Source organism: Solanum pennellii, chromosome 1 (genome assembly GCF_001406875.1).
Source record: "Solanum pennellii chromosome 1, SPENNV200".
Taxonomy (NCBI): Eukaryota; Viridiplantae; Streptophyta; class Magnoliopsida; order Solanales; family Solanaceae; genus Solanum; species Solanum pennellii.
This window is the reverse complement of record NC_028637.1, coordinates 73,238,994-73,264,695: the sequence shown is the minus strand read 5'-3', so window position 1 is coordinate 73,264,695 and position 25,702 is coordinate 73,238,994.

The window sequence follows — 25,702 nt, the reverse complement described above, 5'->3', positions numbered from 1 at the left end:
TATATATAATGATTTGTAAAGATCAATTTTTTGAACTCTGAATGAAATTATATCTTTTTTGAGTGGTTGTCAAATTACAAGAGCATATTTGATAGATTCACGTATGTGTGAATAGGACGGTTTCTATGAGAATGAGCTTCTTCACAAAAATACTCATGAAAAGTGGGATAGCACAAAGTCTTAATGTTCTGACTATTAAAGCTTATGTCAACATCTTGATTATTGTGGGTGAGCAGTAATACTTTAATTCCCCTAAATAGTCACAGTTTAAGTCTGAGACCACTATTGACTCTAGAGTAAAGATTATTGTTTTACTAAGTGAAGGTTCAATGTAGAGCACACCTTCTTATGGATAATAGTCTCTCTTTAACTAAATGGGTCAACTCTCTTATTTTAATATTAAAATGACAATAGGAATGTTGGTGTATATACATTTTATTATTAAAATAAAATATTAAACGCATATGTTAGACGGTGACTATTTGTTCTTGTAATTATATGACCATTAGTTATTTTAACTCACATGGTCATAAATTTTTTGTAACTCATATAACCGTTATGCAACATATATCACATTTATCTACCTACATTGGTACCCCTCATTCTACCCATTCATTATATGGAAGATTTCTTCACCTATAAATAGTGTTATTTCTTCCTTTGTGAACTAACCCTTGTAAGAAAAGGAATAATGTAAAGTATGAAAAATTTATATTGAGGTTAGTGTAGTTAAAGAGAAATTTGAGACAAAGAAAAACATTTTTAATCTTCAACAACATTCACTATACAAAAGAAAATATTATATGTTGAAAGAATGTGTTTTTTTGTGGAGCTTTGAACTCTTCAACTAATTCGAAGTTGTTTAAGTTGTACAACGTTGTCATGTTGTTGTATCTTGGAGGTACAAGTAAAGAGATATATTGCTAGATCGGTGTAAATTATGCCGTAGTGGAATTGAATCTCCTTAAAAAGAGCGAGCTATCTGTGCCTCAGTCAAAATATTTGCTTATTCATTTTTATCATTTAAATTTCAAATGCAATATTTTGTATTTGTAGTATATTACACCGACAGTGAATAACTAGAAACAAGAAAAGTAGTCCAAACCACTATTTCTCCTCTTCTTTTATTTTTCGTTTCTTCTTACAACTCTTCTTAATACACTTATTATGTGTTTATCATCATGCATTTTTCCTATTGTTTGGTTTGCCATTTTTCATTATTTTTATTTTTTGGCTGGTGCTTTTATTTTTTTGATATACTATTATCACTTTTATTTGTGGATCGTGTTATACTAAATGATTATCTTACATATAGATAGTTGCTTATAAGGTTACTCTAAGATTAACTTGAGTAAAACTTGAAAAGACCGCCCTCTTCAAGCCTACTTAAGCAACCCTCAAAGCTACCCTAGATAGGATACTTTTATTCAACTTATATTAACTTAAGTCATAACCATTCATTAAGTCAATTAAGATTGATTTAAACATTTATAATACTTCACATAATGGTCTTAGAAAAGACCTAGGGAACCTACACCCTAGCACCTGCAAAGTCTACTACTGGCATGTTTAGATAACGTCCTATTCCACTACCTAAAAGCTGTAGAACTTATCCAATACTAAAATGTATCCCACATGATGAGAATAGGAAGTAACCGACATAGACCATACTAGCTAGGCATGGAATCCTAAGTCTATCCTACTCCGATGGAGGGCCTACTTGCAAAGGGTAGAAATAGGACACATCCATGTATGCACATGGTTAAGGAATATCAACGGTTTATTTGTAATCTATTCTCATCGTATGTGGAGTCACTCCCCAAGCATACTCACTCGGTGTTAGCCTTTGTTCTCATAGATTTATTTAATCAAAAGGTCATATGAAGAGGTACCATATTGTAGTCATAACCAAATCATAATACACCTTACCAAAGATGGTCCACTAGGGCTACCACTCAATGGTCAATTTGGATAGCTCAATGACTTTAATATGGATGATTTCATGGCATTCCCTCAAAGCTAACCCTATGTCCACCATTCACACAAGAAGGATACCATTACAGTTTTCAATGTCAAGGATATCATAACCTTCTTTCTAGTTTGAAGCTTCCAAGTAAAAGGATCATTTTAATCATATTAAGGTCATGTTTCAATCACACATTCACATGCATGACAAAGGTACTTAAACCTACTAAGTCAAGAGTTCATATTCACATTCTTTATGTATCAAGTAGAGGGACATAGGTCTACCAAGAAAAAGATAAACTTCATCATCATCTTATCACATGTACAATGTTATTCAGGTAGCACATAGGGAAAACCAAGTCTACTAAAACTCACCCTATTCATTCCTTTAGAAACACTAACATAATCCACCATAAGTCTCATATAGTCTACTAGGAAGAAACATACCTCAACATCAAGTATACACACATACAGGCATCATCACAGTCTACTATAGACACATATCACAAACTAGAAGAACTCATGCATTGACTTCACATATACACATAAGTCATATAGTCCTTCACAATGATCACATATACAAGTTATAACATGATAACATCATTTTTCATAGAGTAATGTCGATGAGGCCACATTCTTCAAAATTTTATCGTATAAGCACTGCCATCATAAGTGAATCATACCAAACATCACAATTCAAGACCTATACTACACAATATAGAAGAGGTTAGGTCAAGATACCAACATTCCATTAAGAACATCTCCAATCCATAGTAATTCCAACCAATTCAATTCACAAAGGCTCTTGCAAATAGTCATACATACCAATCCAATCCAATAATCAAACCATACAATGAATCAACATAATACAATATGAGAATTACCAAATTGAGGCAGCCTATATAAAATTCTAACGTGTTTCTTACATAATTCAATAGCCCAAAGTAATCTACACAAGAAATCAATACTATAGAGTTATGATCACATCACCCATAATATAGACAAAATAAGGATTTCATATTTTTCATGGGTTCATAGATTTTTTAACTTAGAATCATCAAATTAACGTCAATTCAATCATAAATCATTGATTCAAAACGTTTTATGCAAGAACCCATGCTTTGAGAAAGTCTTGGAAAAGCCTTTTGAAGTCTGGATCCTTGAAGAAAGAGAGTTCAAGGATGAAACACCATACCTTGATGAATACAAACCACGATAAGGATGAAGAATTGATGGAGAAATCAGGCTCCAAGCTCCAATCTCTCTTCAAGCTTCAATGGAGTTCTAGAGGATTCTTTTGGGGTCTTGGATTTTGATTTTGAAATAATGAACTCATCTTAAGGTTCAAGGCTTATAAAACCACTTAAAATACCCAAAATACCCTGAAGTAACTGCTCGAACTATTTTTAGAACACTAGGTGAAATTCCTAAAAATCCCTCAATTGGCCGACAAAACATGCAGAAAATATGCACGTATTAATCGACGGACCAATGCACGATCCATAGACACATCAACGGGTCGTGCTGGCAACCGTCGTTTGGGTTAGAGACTCTAAAAGATTGTGGCTTATCTCCCACACTAAGTATGGAGCAACTGCCCCCAAACGACGGGTTCTCCATTAAACAAAGGGGCGTCCATTTCCCATCGTAGTTTGGACTGTTTTGGCAGTTTTAAGACACAAGTTTGGGTCCTCTTGGTGAATCCTGCCCGTACATTTCCAACCCAAATACAGAACTATAGATGTTAGGAAACTCCCACATCAATTTGAACCAAAACGAACCCGTAAAACATGTCAATACGCACTAGAACACACAAGCACGTCTCAAGGCTATCTTTTGAATGTCTCGGGCGTTCTTGAATGTTTGACCTCTTAACACTTTCAAACTTTAAACACTGCTTATAAAAACTATTATTAACCATTTTAAGACTTTAAAACCTCATAAACACATGTTAGTCTCTAGATTTACCTAATTCATTTTAGGGACATTACAATCACGTTTGGGAAGCGGCAAGGTAAGACAAACTTTACCATTGCTCTTTTAAATATCTTTAATATCATTCTTGTCAAGGAGTTCTTCCAGCGATGTCATATGATGTTCGAACCATACCTCCCACGACTACTTGTCATGGAGCGAGAAGGATAGTTCATGGTACCTCTAGTCAAGGTATCGAAGAATGAAGGACACGCCCACTTGTCAGCAATGCAGATCGTGAAGGTCCTGACGTTCCTAGATACTATTGCAAGTTTGGGAGACTACAATGGTACTAAGGATTCCTTGCCACCAATCATAGAGAATGTCCTTGAAAAAAAAAGACGTGATGTCGGACGAGCTACTGAAGACCCTAACTCCTAGGCGCGTGGTAGATCACAAGATCGAGTTGTAGGTCGGAGACAAGCCGCCCACACATGCCCCCTACGATAGGGCTCAACCCGAATTAGAGGATCTAAGGAAGCAGTTGAAGGAGCTTCTCGACGCCGATCACATCCACCCATCCAAAGCACTTTATGGCGCACGAATTCTATTTCAGAAAAAAAAGGATAGATACATACACTTATACATCAACTATGGGGCGCTTAATAAGGTAACTATTAATAACAATTATCATATCCCGCTAATTGCAGATTTGTCTAATTGGGCAGGCCAAGTACTTCACTAAGGTGGATCTCCAGAAAGGCTACTACCAAGTGCGAACCGCGGAGGGAGATGAGTCAAAGACGGGTGTATGACGAGATATAGAGCTTACGTACTACAACAAAAATAACTTTTAGCTATATTAAATACAGACATTAATAAAGAATGCTAAAGTTTTTACCAGCATTAGTTAATTGTTTCTAGAACCAATGTTGGTAAAGGCTTTAGGGACATATACAAAGAGTGATAATTTCTACTAAAAATATATATTTAGCGGCAAGTAAGTATGTTACCTTAATGCCAGCCAAAGTAGGTTGCAAAGCAAAGGAGGTTGCAATTGTTCTTCAAGAATGTGGTGAAATATTTGGGGCTACAAAGACATATCATTAGCAACCAAGACCCCCTGCTTCACCCGGAACTTTTGGAGGGAATTGTCAGAGATACTTGGTAGGGAACTTCACTTCTCCACAACTTTCCACATTCAGACTGACAGCCAGACCGAACGCGTCAATGCCCTATTGAAGTTTAACCTAAGGAACTATGTTAGTGCGTATTAAAAGGATTGGGCCAAACTCCAAGACACGACACAAATTTCTTACAATTTTAGAGAAGTGAATCTACCGGGCGCACACCATTTGATTTGGCAACAGACCGACAACCCCATACTCTACATGCATTGTCGGCTGCTTTTGAAGTAAAGAGTTTGAGTAGCTACCATATTTCCAAGGGATTATAGAAACAAATTAACACTGCCAAGTCCATTTTGGACAAGGCAAAAGCGAAGATGAAGAATTTTGTCGACCACCAACGACGTCCCACCTATTCCAAAGAAAGTGACATGGTCTTGGTAAAATTCAACCTCAAACAGTTGAAAGAACTAAGGAGAGTTCATCAAAACTTAGTGCGGAAATATAAGGGTTAGTCAATATCATTGCAAAGGTGGAAAAGATCTCATACAAGTTGGAGTTACCTCCACACTTCAAAATCTGTTTGGTCGTTCATGCAAGACTTCTCAAGCATACCATAAGGACAGGCAGGATACTAGCCGGAATCGATCGCAATGGGCATCGATTATTGTCTCTGCCTCACGCGACCGTAGATTGAGGCTATAATAGACTATGAATCCAAACGAAAGCAAGGTCAATAAGCCAGCGACATGTTCCTTGTGAATTTGAAGGGACAAACTCTGAAAGAAGCTACATGCTAGAAATACGAAGACTTGTGGAAGTTTAGAGACCATGTCTGGGAGTTTAAGCCGCATTATGATGCGTTCGTCGAATCATAAGGTGGGGGAGAGCGTGATGTCCCGCCACCTTGACAGTCAGATTTTGCGTCTGAATAGGTGAAAGGGCCTAGAATTGTGGAGAGGCTTGCGGAAAACACTAGAACCCTTTAGATTTCTCAAGAAGGTTACGGAAGGTCCTAGACAATGTAGAATTATTTAGAAAAGGGACCAATGTGTATACATCTTACAGACTTGTAAAGTAAATATTAATTTTACTTTAATAATTAGGTTGTAGTATAAATAGAGGTGTCATTCATTTGCAAGGCATCACTCAAGTGTAAAGTATTCCAAGCAATACAAAAATCCTTTTTTAGATCTCTTTTGTTCTTTCTAAATCTTTCCTTTCATTCTCTTAGCGATCTTAGCATAAAGGGCTTGCTTGAGCTTACAAGATCTTGAAAGATAAGTAAGTAAGCTCTCTTCATTCCACTGGGACCATGTGATACGGGGGATAGAAATAGGACGAATATCAGCTTCTAAATCAATACGGAAATTGATATCTCTATCAGGAGGCATACCATGCAAAACATTAGGTAACACTTCTCTAAATTATGAAACCATACGAATAAACTCAATAGATGGAGTCAATAGATGGAGTCTCAACCTCAACATCCCTAAAATGAGTCAAATAAGTCAAACAACCCTGCCCTATCAGTTTTCTATCCCGAATATAGGATATTATTTTTGCCTGCTTAGGCTTGTACACCCCTCCCGCTTTCATTTTTTCCTTATCGGAAATTTTGTAGTTACAGATTTAGCATAACAGTTAAGCACAACATAATAGGGGGACAACCATGTCATGCCTAAGATTATATTGAAGTTAGTCATATCAAAAATCACTAAATTAGCCCAAGTCTGAAAAGTCATACACAAAATAGGATAAACACGATAGACATGGGTGACTATGACAAACTTTCCAACTAGACAGAATCATGGATAGCGGCATCAAGTATATCATAAATCATTTCAAACTCTGAGGAAAATCACACAGATACATAAGAATAAGTAGAAACCTGGATCAACTAATACATTAGGCATCCACTCACAAACAAGAATAGTAACTGTGATCGCTGCATCAGACACCTCTACCTCATTCTTGCCCAGAAAGGCGTAATGTTGATCCCTGTCCTCATGTCGACCGACCTCCCTGCCTGGTTGCACGTTACCGCTGCCTATCTTACCATTTCCTATACCTCCACTGTCTCTCTAATTATCTATTCTTCAACCTTATGGATGCCCTCGACCATTATTACCATTCCTCGTATGTACCACTACTCTAGTTTGTTGTTGTGCGAAATCCAACACATGTGGGTGGGAACATCCTCTCCTCATATGCCCAAGTTCTGAACAATTATAGCAAGTACGATCAAAAGATGGGATCTTTGAAGGCGCGACTCCATGGCTATCAAAAATCAAATTATGAGATGGAATTCCCGAGTAATTATCTGTAGAGGTGAGCATGAAGGACTGAATTGGCCTAGCTGCAAGTGTCGGCCTCCTTGCCCCTTTTGAGTAAGAACCTTGAAATTTTACCCAAGTTTTTGTCCCTTTTTGGCCAATGCCTTAGGCTGATCGTCTCACCTCACACCCTCCACTTTCTTAACATAGTTACCTCATTAAAGCTCCTTCCTGCATAGGTCATATGAATAGATAATACATGCAACTCAGAATTTAGTCTCTTGATGAATAGATAGATCATCTCTTCTTCAGTAGTTACCAACTGTCTCGTAGCACATCTAGACTGATCATGGAACTTGGCCTCATAAGCAGCCACATATATACCACCTTGCTCCAAAGCCATGAACTCATCCTTGAAATTGGGTTCAAGTGAGTGGAGGTAAAACTGAAGATCTATATTTCATATAAGCTCTCCATCACTGCTTAGCCTCACCTTGAAGTTGAAAAGTTAGAACTCAACCCCATATTGATGGACAATTCCCAACTTATGAAGCCTCTTATAGCATTCTAAGATAAACTCGTAAGCATCCTCATTCTCAAAACCAAGAAAGACAGAAGGCTTTAGATTCAATAACTTAGTCAACATTTCATGCTCATTACCAATCATAACAAAACCCAAGAAAGGATGGACGAAAGCATTTGTACCTAAGTTTCCGCCCATCTTGGGAGTAGTGATAGCAATAGAGGGAATATTGGGAGCTTGAGTTTTTTGAAAAAATGGAAGCACACCAGGGACAGCTAATCCTTTAAAAAAATGACATGATTTGCTGAGTTAACACTAGGTCGATGGGAGGAATACCGATAGTATCAACCTGCACCTTTTTCTCTTGTCCAACCTCCTTAGAATTTTCAACTTCAACATTCTCTTCTAAATCTTCATGATGTACGGAAGGGGACTTATTTTGGGGAGAATTTTTGAACAACAACCTATCTCTAGCAAGCATCACTCTTTCTCGGCCTCTACCCCTAACTCTTCCTACAGCCCTACTTCGACCGCGACCTCTCGCTGCACATTCCTTAGCTGGAGTATTGACGGGAGCTACTGTTGTGACGCCGTTGTATTTAGTGTTAAACATTTGCAGACAAAAGCGTGAAAGAGGTTTGATACCAATTTGAATCGACAAATACCAATTGGAATCAAGTTATAGCACAAAAAAAGACAAGAGAAAACATAGACATTTCCTAAAGTCCTATAGTCTCTCGAAGAAAAGTAAAGATGTCCCTGTACCTTCCACAAGACTCTACTAGACTCATTTTGGTACATCGAGATCAATGAACCTAGGATCTAATACCAACTTTGTAATGACCCAGACCATCATGATTGACACCCACACTAATCCTCCGAAGGGAGAACCACTACTACAGCCCAAACCAACTAAACCAAAATCAACTAAAGCATTTAACGATAGGAAAACAAGAATAATGGCTAAAATGGAAGTTCCCATAAACTTCAACAAAAAGTCTAATAACAACTAACATTACAGAAGTAATGCCTAGAACCTGAAAGTCAATATACCAAAACATCTAAAGTTCAGCAAGTCTAAACAACCCCAACTAATGAACTAATAACTAACTAAAAAGTCTAAGTCTATAATGTGGAAGTAGACGGAAAAACGAACTCATGGTAGCCCGGAAGAACTGGCTCACCCTTGAATTCAAAGCGATCACTCATCTTCTAGATGAGGTCTGTCAATAGCTGCCTGAAAATACCATGTACTTAACAAAGAAATAGAAAGCGCAACACATATAAGTCAATATTACAATATAATCACATGCATATATCGAAATATACAACATTATCAACATTTTCGAACAACATAGAGTTTCATTTCTCAAGTATCTCAATTGTATCAAATCATTAGTACTCTCATGAAACCCAACCCAGATAGTATATGCCGGAACGTGGCAACCAATCCCATATTTATACCAAAATGTGGCAACCGATCCCATATTTATACCAAAATGTGGCAACTGATCTAAGTTAGTTATGTTGAAACGTGGCAACCAAACCATTCAACACACCACAATCACAAACACAAGTACATTCTCACAATCATACAATTGAGTCATCATTAAATGAAATTCAAAATTATATATCCTTATTTATAACAAGTGTGATCAATTATGTTACATCCATGTAGATACATGTATCATAATGAAGTAAGACATACATACATCACACATTAATGATATCACAACCATCACCTACCTCGATACAAGCTTGAAAGCCTAATAAACTTGATCCTTCCCTTTTTGGATTCGCTTTGCTTGTTCTTGATCTACAAACAAACAATATAGCACGGAAATTAATAAACAATAACCAATAACCCGAATTACTAACAATTCTATGAACCCTAGATCAAACTCAAGATCTCAAGTATTTAAACTAGGCTTTTGCCACTATATTTTCTAAATGAAAATCCTCTCCCATCGATAATTACCCATTAAATTATGTTCTACGGATCGAAAAATGGATTTGGGGAGTGAAAATCTTACCTTCAGCCTCAAGAATGGTGGAAAACTGTCAAAAATCGTCTATCAGGCCCGCCACAACGGCACCCATCCCAGTACAGCGACCTAGTTAAACTGACCAAAAGCATCGCCAAAGCGACTTGCACGAAACAATGAGCTATTTTAATAATTTTAAGACCCCCATTTCACAATACACCTTTAACCAATGACCCTCAAAAAAATATCGTTCATGCCAAGATCAATTCCGAGATTTCTGCTCACTCAAATTCAATTTCATTAAATTGTACGGGTTCCTTAACGATTTATCTATCCACTCATGTGATCAAATCCGTAATTAAGATCACCCAATTGCTACTGAACTAGGTAAAATACCAAGTTAATATGGGAAAATAATTTCAACCCAAAAAATTTCCCCGTTGGTTTTTCTATAACGATGGAACTCAGTTGTTACATGTTATATTTGCCCTTTCGTCATACTTTTCTGATATATTTTCCCATTTCATCCAACTTCAGACACATAGTTTCTCTTTCATCTCTAAGTTTTATCTCCCTGCTTTTATTATCTTTTGTGGCACCTACATGTAGCATCTACATGAATATGTATATTTTTTTCACTTAATTTTTCTCCTAGTTTAATTACAATACCCACTCATCTCATCCATAAAATAAAACAATAAAAATATTCACTAATCGAACCCATAAAGTTTAATTCATTATATCTCTATTACCATCACTTTCCGAAATAACAACAAGCTTGTATAGTGCGCACTCATTAGGGCTGCTCATCCATGTCTTAATCCAATTCAGGGTCGTATTGACCATAAGATCACTAAAGAAATTGCTTGGGGCCCCAATTTTTTTTGGGTCCCCATTTTTAATCTAAATATGTATATGTATGTAATAGAAATTCATGCATTGATAAATTTGAAAATAATTTTTATATAGAAAATATAATTGAGAAATTGAATGTTAGTTTAGCTGATTGTAGTATCTTTTCTAGATTCTTACGCGGCTAGTTAATTGTTGTATCCTTTCTAGTTTGTCATGTTGCTATCTATTTTGTTGTCTAGATCATTTACATTTTGAGTATTATTATGAACCAACAATATTGAGTTCTTATAAATACTTTTCTTTATTCTCCTTTCACTATTTTTTATTATTCACGATTGAATATTCTAATTCTCTTAAATATTTAAACCTTCTACATAATGTAAAATCTATTGTTGAGTGTTTATAAAAAAGATCAAATTTGTTTTTAATGTCTTCTTCAAATTTTAAGCACGAAAACTAATCAACACTATTTTAATATCATTTGGGAATTCTCAAGTACCCCCTCAACCCATGCCCGAAATCCCAGAGACACACTTATACTATACTAAATCCTATTAACCCCCCCCCCCCAAACTTATTTTGTAAATAACTTTCTACCCCTTTTCGTCCTACGTAACACTATCTTGTGGGCCCAGCATGTGTTGACATTATTTTTCAAACTAGTGTCACGTAGGCCGAAAAGGGTAGAAATTATTTATAAAATAAGTTCAGGGGGGTAATAGGACCTTAGTATAGTATAAGTGTGTCTCTGAGATTTCAGGCATAGGTTGAGGGGGTACTTATGCATTTTTCCATATTTTATATCAACTTATCAAATTCATCACAACACTATTTTAAAATCATCATATTCTTAACGAAAAATGAGTCATATTTTGTTATGCTAACGTTATATTACATAATTTTCATTAAACATTTACATTATCTGTATTCTTACTTCATAATATCCGCATATATCCTGTCTCTCCAGATCTCATTTGTAGGATTACACTGAGTATGTTATAATTATTCAATTTATATTTGTCTATTAAAAATATAGAGCTTCTTTATGAAGTTTGGCTTTAGGTCTCATACTTATTGAGACAGGCCTGGTTCAATTTGACCAATTTAGTGTTGAAATAGTGCAGAAATGGTGGTTAAATAATGTTGATAGGCTGGTGAAACTTGTGGTAATAGATTGCAATAAAAATATGTTAAAATTTGTATTTAAAAAATAGGGCTGAAATGATTGTTAATTTGTTGGCGCATTTTTTTATGTTGAAATAATGTTAGAAAAAATGGTGGTTAAATTGTGCTTAATTGGCTTTTGCATTTTTATGTATTAAAATAGAGTTGAAATTAAATAGCGCTAAGATGTATAGAAAAAATGATGAAATGTTACTTAAATTTGTATTTAAAAAATAGGGCTGAAATGTGGTTAATTTGTTGGCGCATTTTTTTGAAAAAATTACTAAAATACACTACTTTAATTTATTTAATTTCATTAATTCCCTACTGATGTATTAAATTACAAAAATCCCTTTTTTTATCTCAAATGATACTAATTAAATTTTACACATTAAAATATTAAAAAAAAAATATTTACCATACCAAGGTAAAGCAGAAATTACCTTCCCAATGCATGACTCCTTTCCCCCAAAAAATCACCTTCCCAAAATTACCTTACCAAGATTTCCGCCTCCCCCCAAAAACTTCTCCTAATTTTTTCCCACTAATTTTTTCGTTTATATATAGATTCAAATAGTATTTTGTAAGTATCACGTGATAGAATGATTCTTTGTTTTCTTTTTACTTATATTTCGTATATATTAAGGTATCAAATAATAGTATATGTGTATAAAAATTTAAGTATCTAATTTAAATTGTGAATTTGAGTATCTTTTCATGTGTTGGACATGAAATTTAATGTATCAAAGAAATATATTTTAAATTTAATATTTCGTTTATATATATAGCTTCAATTAGTATTTTATAAGTATCATGTTAACTTGTTTATTTATATTTTAGTATAAGATGAATTGTATTAAGTATCATTTTAATCTTATCATGATTTTTGAATAAATTTGTTAGTATGTTCAATTAATTTTATTAAGTATCATTTTTTGGTGCTCATGATAGAATGATTCTTTGTTTTATTTTTACTTATATTTCGTATAAATTAAGGTATCAAATAATAGTCTATGTGTATCATACTCTCATACATCTGTTATTTAAGTATCATATTTATATGAATTATTGATAAGTATATAAAAATTTAAGTATCTAATTTAAATTGTGAATTTGAGTATCTTTTTATGTGTTTGACATGAAATTTAATGTATCAAAGAAATATATTTAAATTTAATATTTCGTTTATATATAGTTTCAAATAGTATTTGTAAGTGTCATGTTAACCTGTTTATTTATATTTAGTATCAGCATTATGCAATTTTCAGTACAATTTAAAACATTAATATTATTATATGCGCTCAATACTTTATAAACTTTTTATATATTTTACAATTTGAAATATTCATATTTGAAAAATCAGAATTGGCCTTTCAGAGTTTTTTTTAAAGCAGAATAGTGTTTTTTTTTTTTTGATTTTGAATGACTATTTTAAAAATTTTAAATTGAATAAGATTGAATGTAGTAATTTGGAAGCAGTTTTCACGGTGATTTGGTTTCAAAATTAACTTAAATAAAGGGAAGGAAAATCATTAAATTAAATGATTATGTAATGTAGTAATTTCTGAAGCATTTTTCACGGTCAATTAGTTACAAGATTAACATAAATCAATTGAATGGAAATCAGTTACCCTTGATTTTAGCTATAACAGTTACAGAAAAAAAAATTCAATCATTTATATTCATTTATATTTAAGTATCATTTCTGTTTTATAAAGTATCCGGAATTCTTAAAAATAAGGGATTTTTGGTAAATATTGATATTATAGGGATAGAATGTAATTTATCACTTACAGTATGTCATTTGCCTAATTTTTACCATTTTTTTATGTTGAAATAGTGTTGAAAAAATGGTGGTTAAATTGTGCTTAATTGGCTGTTGCATTTTTGTGTATCAAAATAGAGTTGAAATAAAATAGCGCTAAGATGTATAGAAAAAATGATGAAATGTTGCTTAATTGTTTGGGACGCGGCTCCTACATTTTGTATAGTTCAAGGTGGGATATATAAGGATTGGCTTTTATGGGTAAGATGTTGGGTATCATATTGAGTTTGGTAAAATAATTAAATTTTAAGTAAAACAAATATATTATATATAATAGGTGATAATCCATCGGTGGCTCCCTAAAGTTGGCATCAACTTTCACTTAGACACCTTAATTTGACTTTGTTCATTTTAGGCACCTCAAGTAAATTTTCATTGTCTCATTTCGACACTTTTTGCATAATCGTCATAAAAAGTGTGATACTCTCGTTTATTACGCGTGAAAAGCTTATTTAATCAAAAAAAATTTCTTCCTCCCCATTTTTAGCCTCCATTTTCTAGCTTAACTCCATCCATGGCGACTGTTTTAAAAAAATATTCAAGATTTAAATATTGAAAATAATCATGAAATTATTTTTTTTTGGAGGAATTTACTATTGTAATATGGAAGTGGATTTGATTTTTCCTCTTCCTTCACAGGTCTTCAAACTTAGTTTTTTCCGTAAGTGCTCTCTTAATTATTTTTCTCCAGTGAATTTTAATAATTTTCGTTCAATTTAACTGCATTGTTATTGATTAAGAAGAATCAAAATCCATGATTTAGCTTTATTCATTTATATAATTAAAGGGTTTGTGTATGATTGAGAAGCATCGTCGGGGAGGGGGCACCGATTCTTTTAAAAAAAATATTTTGGAGAAGACACTGAGAAGACTGCAAAATAGCTTTTTGTTAATTGGTTAAATATTTTTTTAATTATGTTGGGAAAAAATGTCATATATCATCAATTTATTGGCTATTTTCTTAATTTTTTTCTCAAAGTTAATTATTTAAGAATAATTTTGGGCACAAATTGACAAATGTCTTCATTTAATTGCACATTTTACACGTCATTTGTGATTTATTACACACAAATGTATTTTTGCTGAATGTAACAAAATTGGCAAAATGACACAACAAGAGCTTACATGAAGTGTCTAAAATGAACAAACTCTAGCTACAGTGTCTAAGTAAAATAAGTGTTAATTTTAGGGGGTCACCGATGCATTAGGCTTATAATAGGAACACAAAAACAACCTTTTAAATAATTATTAATTAAAAATTAAAATATTATTTATTTTTAAAAATGAAAAAATAAGAATAGTTATTAATTCAATAAAATTAGTTTTTAGCGCTTTTAAAAAGAATTTTTTTCTATAGTACACTTACCTTTTACTAGTTTTCAATATTTAAATAAAAATAAAATTGTAAAAAATTGAGGGTAATTTATTAATTTTAATTTATTTCTTTTTTAGAAAATGAATCAAAATTAGTCATTAGAGAATTTTAAGGAATAAGTTGGAATCATAAAAATAGAAAAATAGAATAGATTATCTTTAATCATTTAAGTAATAAATTTTAGACAAATAATAAATTGAAAACTTATGAATAAAAAACGGTTGTGAATCAACCATTTTCAAAAAATAAAAATTAAACTTTTTAAACTCTTTATTAATAAAAATAAAAAGCAAAAATGGCCACTAATAAATTAGGAAAAATCATTCATATACAAAATTTCAAAAAAAATAATTAATTAAAAGTGTAAATGAAAAAAGAGCAAAACGAATCAAGCATATTCAGTTAAATAATTTAACTTTAATAATAAAGAAAAAGTAAAATGGCCACTAATAATGACAACTCTTCAACATGTTTCTGTCAGCAAAAAGGGCATTACGGTCGTTCCCATTATATAACTTTGTCTGCCACGCATAGCCCAAATCTTTTACACATTACCTCGTCGCTTCGTCTTTCTGTTGTCAACTCCAGTCTCCAGCATTCATTCTCTATGTTGAAATTGTTTACCTTCTTCGCACCTCTTGATAGTTCGGCTTGTGCATAAATTTCTTGGGTGAGTGCTTTGCTTCTCTCTACCTATGTATAACTACGAGTTCTATATTTTCTTCGTGGTTTGCTATTTATTTTCTTTCTTGTATGTGTTATGTTTTTGACATAATACATATATTGAACCCTAAACTTGACTTCAAAATTTAACTTTGACCTCCAATCTTCATAATGAACAAACAGACACTTTAACTATCCAACTTTTAAATAAATAAACACATGAGTCTTACATGGCAAAATACACGTATGAAAAAAATGACATGTAGGATGACATATAGGACATGTGTGTCTATTTGTTCAATTTTATACAAGTTTAAGTGTCTACTTGTGCACACCCAAAGTTGAAGGGCATAACTGTGATTTGAAGCCAAGTTAAAGGGTATATTTATATATTATGCCTATGTTTTTTCTCTTGCCTTGTAAATAAACTTTAACTGATAAGTTATAACATCTCGCAAATTGAGATAGTTAGGAAGAAGCTTAGAAGTTGAAATAGTAAGTTTTGGGAAAGAATTAAAATATGTAAATTTTCTTAAGTTAGAAAAAAGTGAGTTTTTTGTCAACTCCAAACGGCCATAACTCTAAGCACAGGATGAGTTAGAGGTATTTTTTTCATATGGTTGGAAAGCCCTTGGAGAGATCTTTCCAACACTGTCGAGTTTGAACGATTTCAATTTCGTATGAGTGAGATATGCTTTTCGGAAATTGGGTTGTTGGATTAAGGATAGTTCGATCCGAATATGGAAAGGGCAAAGTTGTCTTTTCCTTATCCAATTATATTATTTTATTTTTGGATAATAAATTGGGGTCTAAACTGATTTCATTAGGTTGACACTTTTAGAAAACAAGTTAGGATTTTGAGAGAAGAAAAAAAAAAGAGGAGAAAGGAAAAAAGGAATCAAAAACGTTCAAAATCATCGAAGTTCGGCTTGTGGAGATCACCTGGGGTGATCCCTAAAAAGGTATCTTAGATCCTTCTGTGTTGGGTTCTTCCACCCACACACCAATTTGATTCAATTCAGCAAGTTAGAGTAGATTGGATGATGAACATTGATATTTTGATGAACAATTATTGAATTCTTGATTGAATGTATAGTAGCATGTTCTTGTTGACTTAATTCGTGTTTTTGGGCTGTTTTATGAGTCTAAACTATTGGTTATTTAGTAAATTAGTGATCCTAAGTGTTTGGGGAAAGCTCCATGGAAGATTGAAAAGTTTAGAGTTGAAAAACGAAGAAGGAAAGTCGAAACATGCGTCTGTAGGGCCTTGGGGCTCCCATAGCCCCATAAGACAGTGTCTGTCCGTAGAGGCTTGGGGCGGCGTGCCAGCCAAAGCGCCCCAACTTGGCCTCTGAAGTTTGGGGCCTGGCACCCCAAGCCTCTCAGAGTGTCAAGGATGCCAGTTAACCTCATTTATTCCCCATCTTTTCGTACTAGTTTCTAAGTGATGTACCCACATTTCCTAGTTGATTCAAATGCTCTAAGGTACGTCTAAACATCATCAAATCATCCATAAACATGAGATTATGAACTTTGAATCCATAATCCAATTCAAGGAAAGTTAGGATCAAAGCCTAAGAAACTATTAGAAGTAAGACAAGTAAAGTTTCTTAAAGCTCCAAGAGTCTTATTAAAACGTTTTATCTTCGTTTAAAGGCTCAAGTCTCGAGTTAAAGAAAGAGTAAAAGTTGAAGTATTTACTTCAAAGAAACATAAGGGAATCAAGTATTTCCAGAAGATTCATTTCAAAACTCAAGCTTCAAGCTAAGTAAAGAGTAAAGAGTTAATTTGAAGTTCTTTTCTTCAGAAGTTTAGGGAGACTAAGTATCCCCGAAGATTTTGAAATGTTTTCACATTTAAACAAAGAAGCTATGTTTTCCAAAGAGCCTTTGGGCTAGTTTTCGTAAAAGAGTTATAGCTTTATAAAATGAAGCAAGCAGGGAAACTATGATTTCCAAGAGAGTTTTTTTAAAGCTAAGTTTTGGGCACTAATCTCAAACCACATAATCAATATGTTTTAAAAACATAAGAGCTAGTATATTTTTGGGAGTAGTATTGAGTACCTATGTGGAGATGCTAGTTTCAGACTAACTCAAGTCTCCATGAAAACCATGTAGTCATCATGGGTAGAAAGGGTCATACTTTTTAGATGAATCCTTTTCGCAATTTACTAGTGGATCCATTAGGGAGTTCAGGTCCTATACTTTGACAGGTTTAGGATGGTCCTTGGCTGCGTGAGGTAAAAGGTTGTCTCATCACTATAACTATTAAATGATAGTTGTCGGTTAGAAAAAACTCCCACAGTAGTAGTAGTTGCATGGTTCCTCAAGAGGTTCTGCTTAGTATGAATGGGGGTATGGAACTTCATTCATGATTTGCATAAGTAGACTTTGAGAGGAAGAATGATATATTTTCTTTATTATTATGATTATGAGTTTACATCAGATTATTTTGTATTTTAACGTACATTTAAGTATTAATGGTATCTTTTAATATACAGAGTTGGAAACCATGTTTTAAACATCTTTTCTTTATATTTCACATGTCTTTAAACTGCTATATAATGAGATGAGTAGTCATAGTGAGTTAGTTATTCATGAGATGAGCAGAGCCAAGGTAAGTGTCCTTTCTTACTCCTTTTCAAGCCTATGTTGTTTTAGCATTCCAATTTGCATACTCATACATTCAATTTACTGATGACAGTAGGACTGCATCATATTATGATGCAAACACAAGTAACTAGGATCGCCATTCCAGCGCACAGTTGATCCAGTGAGTAGCTGAGTTAATTGATTAGCTTCCCTTCATTCCGGAGGACATCTTTATCTTTTAGTTTTCAGTTGTTAAGATGATTGGGGGTCCTGTCCCAACATCCATCTTTAATTTAAAGGCTTCATAGACAGATAGAGTTAGTTCTTTAGTCTTTTCATATCTCTTGTAAACGATAAAAATTGAGTTGCCATTTTGGGCTAAGTATTATTTTAAAGTTATTTCTTGAGTTAAGTCTTCCATTGAGTTAACTAAGTCAGGCCAAGGATTTGCTTGGAGCCAGCAATATCTCGAGTGCCGGCCACGTTTAAGGTGTAAACTCGTGGCGTGACATTACTGTTTACCAAGATTCCTCATTGAATCTTATATACAGTTTTACAGGTCTTAGAATTTTTTAAGTACACCTACTGATTTTGCGGTCGGTTGTCCATCACTCTTAATGCTAATCTGTTTATGTATCGACAAAGAGAACAAGTGTGTTGAGATCATTAGAAAAATTTATGAACTTTTAATTAATAGCGAAAGAATCTCATTCACACGATTGTACCGTTTATGGTTTAGCTAAATTATTCTGCTCGCAGTGACTTTGTTGTGTTCCTCTTCCACCTTCAGCTTCGCCCAGGCCACCAGAATTCTTCTTCTTAATTAACATATATATTATAGCTAAGAACTTACAAATGAAAATGAACCTTGAAAAATGACAACTGATAATGTGTTAAATTGTAAGGTGTTGCTGATATTTAAATTGGTATATAACAATCAGATGGCATCATCATATTGAATAATTAACAAATAGTTATCATTCATATTTCATATTGTGCTTCTACCGAATTAGTTGTGCTCTTATATGCACATATACACTTTACTCTAACTAGACTATTGTTGTCATCCCGTGAGAGGATACAACGTCGCGGTGACTCAATTCAAAAAGAAGTTAAAATAATTTCAAAGAGGTAAAAAGGGAAAAGAGAAAAGGGAGTCGCCACATAATTTTTTAGGAAAACTAGGAAATCTATTAACAAATTAACTTAAAAGAAAATCCACAAAACCAATTGATTCTACGTAACGGGTGCAAGTTAATCTGAAGGGAAGGCATTAGGCATCCTTCAGAATCCACAAATGTGTCACCCGACTAAATTCATTTTTCAAATTGAGGAAGAGAATAAAGTAATGTACAAGTATAATTGTAGACAATAAAATTCGCGTCGAGAAAACAATAATCAAGAACGGAAAATTATAGCAACAATCAATTTTATTATTTCAAATGCGAGTGTTACAATCTCTATAATTCCTCTAAATTCGCCTTTTCAAATATAAATTCAAGGGCTTTAAAGCTTGTTCTTGAATCTATGATGAACTTGAACTTGAACTTTATCTTGATCTTGACTTTTATTTGAATTCAAGGGCTTCGAGCTTGTTCTTGAATTCGGTGGTCTTGATCTTGATTGTTCTTGAACTTGAATGTTTGAATTCTTAAACTTGTAGCTTTGTAGAGAATTAAATGGTGTTTGTATCACGGATTTTCTCTAGCTTCTTGTTTAGAATTTTCTCTGTTCCCTTTCTGAATTATGAGGACCCCTATTTATAGTTTTAGAATAGAGGAGTTGCGATTGGAATAGGATTCCGTTCAGCCAATCAGATTTAAGTGACATGGCATTTGGGCTTTATGGAGCGGGCTTGTCATCTTTGACACATGTCATGGTTTTATTGGTTTTCTTATTTGACTTGGCATGCCACATCATCTGCACACGTGGCGCCAAGATGGGCTCTAGAATGAGGTGGGATTGGGTTTAACAAATTGGGTTCATCCAATGTAACCCAAATCAATTAATTTAGACTTAATTAAATTCATATTTATTGGACTTAAATATTTAACTCAATTATATCAATCCAAAATATTTATTTGGATTAATTGAATTCAATATAATTCGAATCATTTTATAAATTTATATTTAATAAATTTTGAATGATTACAAATGCCCCCTGCTTCAAGTCTTGTCGAGATATTTTATCTTTTAGAGACTAGGCTTGAAGCATTAACCGGTTACTAAATTCACCTTAGTTAAAAATAAATTATAATTGAATTAACAATTGTAATCCTACTCAATTTCATATTCCTATATATGGTTTATTGCCCAAACCAAAAAGAAATTATAATTCAATTAGGAATTGTAATCCTACTCAGTTTCATATTCATATATATTTTTATTGTTCAATCCAAAAAGAAATTGTAATTGAACTAGGAGAAGGATTTTATCCCACCACATGACATCTATAAATAGATACATTGTCTCCACAATTTTATCTTCAATTACAGATTGTGAGCCTACGACGAAAAGGGCATACTCAAGGTAATTTTCCTCCTTTTTTATTTATTTTCGTCACTTTTTTACAGCTTGACATGTCTGTCATAAAAAATTCATATCTCATTGTAGAAAAATCGAAATCATGAACCGTTTGATTTTTTCATAAACTACACTTTTCGATCTCTAACATACCCTAAATTCAAAATTTAATACCTTCAGCATATTTCTAGATGGTTTTTTGAAGTTAGCTCTAGATTCTGTCATGCTAAAAATTCGTCACTTTTTTACAGCTTGACATGTTCGTCGTAGAAAATTCATATCTCATTGTAGAAAAATCAAAATCATGAACCGTTTGATTTTTTAGAAACTAGACTTTTCTATATCTAACATATTCAAAATTCAAATTTAATACCTTCAGAATCTTTCTATATGATTTTTTGAAGTTAGATCTAGATTCAGCCATGTTAAAAGTTCGTCACTTTTTTTACAGCCTGACATGTCCGTCGTAGAAAATTCATATCTCATTGTAGAAAAATTAAAATCATGAACCGTTTGATTTTGCAGAAACTAGACTTTTCGATCTCTAACATATCCAAAATTCAAAATTTAATACCTTCAGAATCTTTCTAGATGATTTTTTGAAGTTAACTCTAGATTCTGCCATGCTAAAAAATTTCAAATTTGTATGACTTACTAAAAATCTCGTGTCTTGACATAGGAACAACGAAATCACAATCCGCTTGATGATTTCGAATTTAGTCATAAAGTTCTACAACACATCCAAGATTCAAGATTTAATACCTTTCGGGTCTCAAACATATTGACAAGTAACAATCTCTCCTTCACTTGTATTTTCCTCCTTCTTCTTCTTCTTCTTTTTTTTTTTTGTAGATCAACAAAAGAAATTTAATATTTTACGGAGGCTACATAATGGAAGGATTTATCACATAAAAATGTTTTTAACGTCCATGACTTAACAAAATAAATAAATAATACTCTCAAGGTGTTCCATGGCCCCGAATGCTTAACCAATTTGAAACTTTACTAGAATACCGAGTACGCTCCCCCCTTGAAAATAAACTCAAGGTGTTACAAGGTTCCGAATGTCTAACTAACTTGAAGCTTTACTAGAATACCGTGTAATGCTCCCGCCTTGACAACAAACTCAAGGTGTTACAAGGTCCCGAATGTTTAACCAACTTGAAGCTTTACTAGAATACCGTGTAACGCTCCCCCCTTGAAAATAAACTCAAGGTGTTACAAGGTTCTGAATGTTTAACCATGAAGCTTTACTAGAATACCGTGTAATGCACCCGCCTTGAAAATAACCTCAAGGTTTTACAAGGTCCCGAATGCTTAACCAACTTGAAACTTTACGAGAATACCGTGTAACGCTCCCGCCTTGAAAATAACCTCAAGGTGTTACAAGGTCCCGAATGCTTAACCATGAAGCTTTACTAGAATACCGTGTAATGCTCCCGCCTTGAAAATAACTCAAGGTTTTACAAGGTCCCGAATGCTTAACCAACTTGAAGCTTTACTAGAATACCGTGTAACGCTCCCGCCTTGAAAATAACCTCAAGGGGTTAAAAGGTCCCGAATGCTTAACCAACTTGAAGCTTTACTAGAATACCGTGTAACGCTCCCGCCTTGAAAATAACCTCAAGGGGTTAAAAGGTCCCGAATGCTTAACCAACTTGAAGCTTTACTAGAATACCGTGTAACGCTCCCGCCTTGAAAATAACCTCAAGGGGTTAAAAGGTCCCGAATGCTTAACCAACTTGAAGCTTTACTAGAATACCGTGTAACGCTCCCGCCTTGAAAATAACCTCAAGGGGTTAAAAGGTCCCGAATGCTTAACCAACTTGAAGCTTTACTAGAATACCGTGTAACGCTCCCGCCTTGAAAATAACCTCAAGGGGTTAAAAGGTCCCGAATGCTTAACCAACTTGAAGCTTTACTAGAATACCGTGTAACGCTCCCGCCTTGAAAATAACCTCAAGGGGTTAAAAGGTCCCGAATGCTTAACCAACTTGAAGCTTTACTAGAATACCGTGTAACGCTCCCGCCTTGAAAATAACCTCAAGGGGTTAAAAGGTCCCGAATGCTTAACCAACTTGAAGCTTTACTAGAATACCGTGTAACGCTCCCGCCTTGAAAATAACCTCAAGGGGTTAAAAGGTCCCGAATGCTTAACCAACTTGAAGCTTTACTAGAATACCGTGTAACGCTCCCGCCTTGAAAATAACCTCAAGGGGTTAAAAGGTCCCGAATGCTTAACCAACTTGAAGCTTTACTAGAATACCGTGTAACGCTCCCGCCTTGAAAATAACCTCAAGGGGTTAAAAGGTCCCGAATGCTTAACCAACTTGAAGCTTTACTAGAATACCGTGTAACGCTCCCGCCTTGAAAATAACCTCAAGGGGTTAAAAGGTCCCGAATGCTTAACCAACTTGAAGCTTTACTAGAATACCGTGTAACGCTCCCGCCTTGAAAATAACCTCAAGGGGTTAAAAGGTCCCGAATGCTTAACCAACTTGAAGCTTTACTAGAATACCGTGTAACGCTCCCGCCTTGAAAATAACCTCAAGGGGTTAAAAGGTCCCGAATGCTTAACCAACTTGAAGCTTTACTAGAATACCGTGTAACGCTCCCGCCTTGAAAATAACCTCAAGGGGTTAAAAGGTCCCGAATGCTTAACCAACTTGAAGCTTTACTAGAATACCGTGTAACGCTCCCGCCTTGAAAATAACCTCAAGGGGTTAAAAGGTCCCGAATGCTTAACCAACTTGAAGCTTTACTAGAATACCGTGTAACGCTCCCGCCTTGAAAATAACCTCAAGGGGTTAAAAGGTCCCGAATGCTTAACCAACTTGAAGCTTTACTAGAATACCGTGTAACGCTCCCGCCTTGAAAATAACCTCAAGGGGTTAAAAGGTCCCGAATGCTTAACCAACTTGAAGCTTTACTAGAATACCGTGTAACGCTCCCGCCTTGAAAATAACCTCAAGGGGTTAAAAGGTCCCGAATGCTTAACCAACTTGAAGCTTTACTAGAATACCGTGTAACGCTCCCGCCTTGAAAATAACCTCAAGGGGTTAAAAGGTCCCGAATGCTTAACCAACTTGAAGCTTTACTAGAATACCGTGTAACGCTCCCGCCTTGAAAATAACCTCAAGGGGTTAAAAGGTCCCGAATGCTTAACCAACTTGAAGCTTTACTAGAATACCGTGTAACGCTCCCGCCTTGAAAATAACCTCAAGGGGTTAAAAGGTCCCGAATGCTTAACCAACTTGAAGCTTTACTAGAATACCGTGTAACGCTCCCGCCTTGAAAATAACCTCAAGGTGTTACAAGGTCCCGAATGCTTAACCATGAAGCTTTACTAGAATACCGTGTAATGCTCCCGCCTTGAAAATAACTCAAGGTTTTACAAGGTCCCGAATGCTTAACCAACTTGAAGCTTTACTAGAATACCGTGTAACGCTCCCGCCTTGAAAATAACCTCAAGGTGTTAAAAGGTCCCGAATGCTTAACCAACTTGAAGCTTTACTAGAATACCGTGTAACGCTCCCACCTTGAAAATAACCTCAAGGTGTTACAAGGTTCAGAATGTTTAACCATGAAGCTTTACTAGAATACCGTGTAACGCTTCCGCCTTGAAAATAACCTCAAGGTATTACAAGGTCCCGAATGCTTAACCAACTTGAAGCTTTACTAGAATACCGTGTAACGCTCCCGCCTTGAAAATAAACTCAAGGTGTTACAAGGTTCCGAATGTTTAACCATTAAGCTTTACTTGAATACCGTGTAAAGCTCCCGCCTTGAAAATAAACTCAAGGTGTTACAAGGTTCCGAATGTTTAACCATTAAGCTTTACTTGAATACCGTGTAAAGCTCCCGCCTTGAAAATAAACTCAAGGTGTTACAAGGTTCCGAATGTTTAACCATTAAGCTTTACTTGAATACCGTGTAAAGCTCCCGCCTTGAAAATAAACTCAAGGTGTTACAAGGTTCCGAATGTTTAACCATTAAGCTTTACTTGAATACCGTGTAAAGCTCCCGCCTTGAAAATAAACTCAAGGTGTTACAAGGTTCCGAATGTTTAACCATTAAGCTTTACTTGAATACCGTGTAAAGCTCCCGCCTTGAAAATAAACTCAAGGTGTTACAAGGTTCCGAATGTTTAACCATTAAGCTTTACTTGAATACCGTGTAAAGCTCCCGCCTTGAAAATAAACTCAAGGTGTTACAAGGTTCCGAATGTTTAACCATTAAGCTTTACTTGAATACCGTGTAAAGCTCCCGCCTTGAAAATAAACTCAAGGTGTTACAAGGTTCCGAATGTTTAACCATTAAGCTTTACTTGAATACCGTGTAAAGCTCCCGCCTTGAAAATAAACTCAAGGTGTTACAAGGTTCCGAATGTTTAACCATTAAGCTTTACTTGAATACCGTGTAAAGCTCCCGCCTTGAAAATAAACTCAAGGTGTTACAAGGTTCCGAATGTTTAACCATTAAGCTTTACTTGAATACCGTGTAAAGCTCCCGCCTTGAAAATAAACTCAAGGTGTTACAAGGTTCCGAATGTTTAACCATTAAGCTTTACTTGAATACCGTGTAAAGCTCCCGCCTTGAAAATAAACTCAAGGTGTTACAAGGTTCCGAATGTTTAACCATTAAGCTTTACTTGAATACCGTGTAAAGCTCCCGCCTTGAAAATAAACTCAAGGTGTTACAAGGTTCCGAATGTTTAACCATTAAGCTTTACTTGAATACCGTGTAAAGCTCCCGCCTTGAAAATAAACTCAAGGTGTTACAAGGTTCCGAATGTTTAACCATTAAGCTTTACTTGAATACCGTGTAAAGCTCCCGCCTTGAAAATAAACTCAAGGTGTTACAAGGTTCCGAATGTTTAACCATTAAGCTTTACTTGAATACCGTGTAAAGCTCCC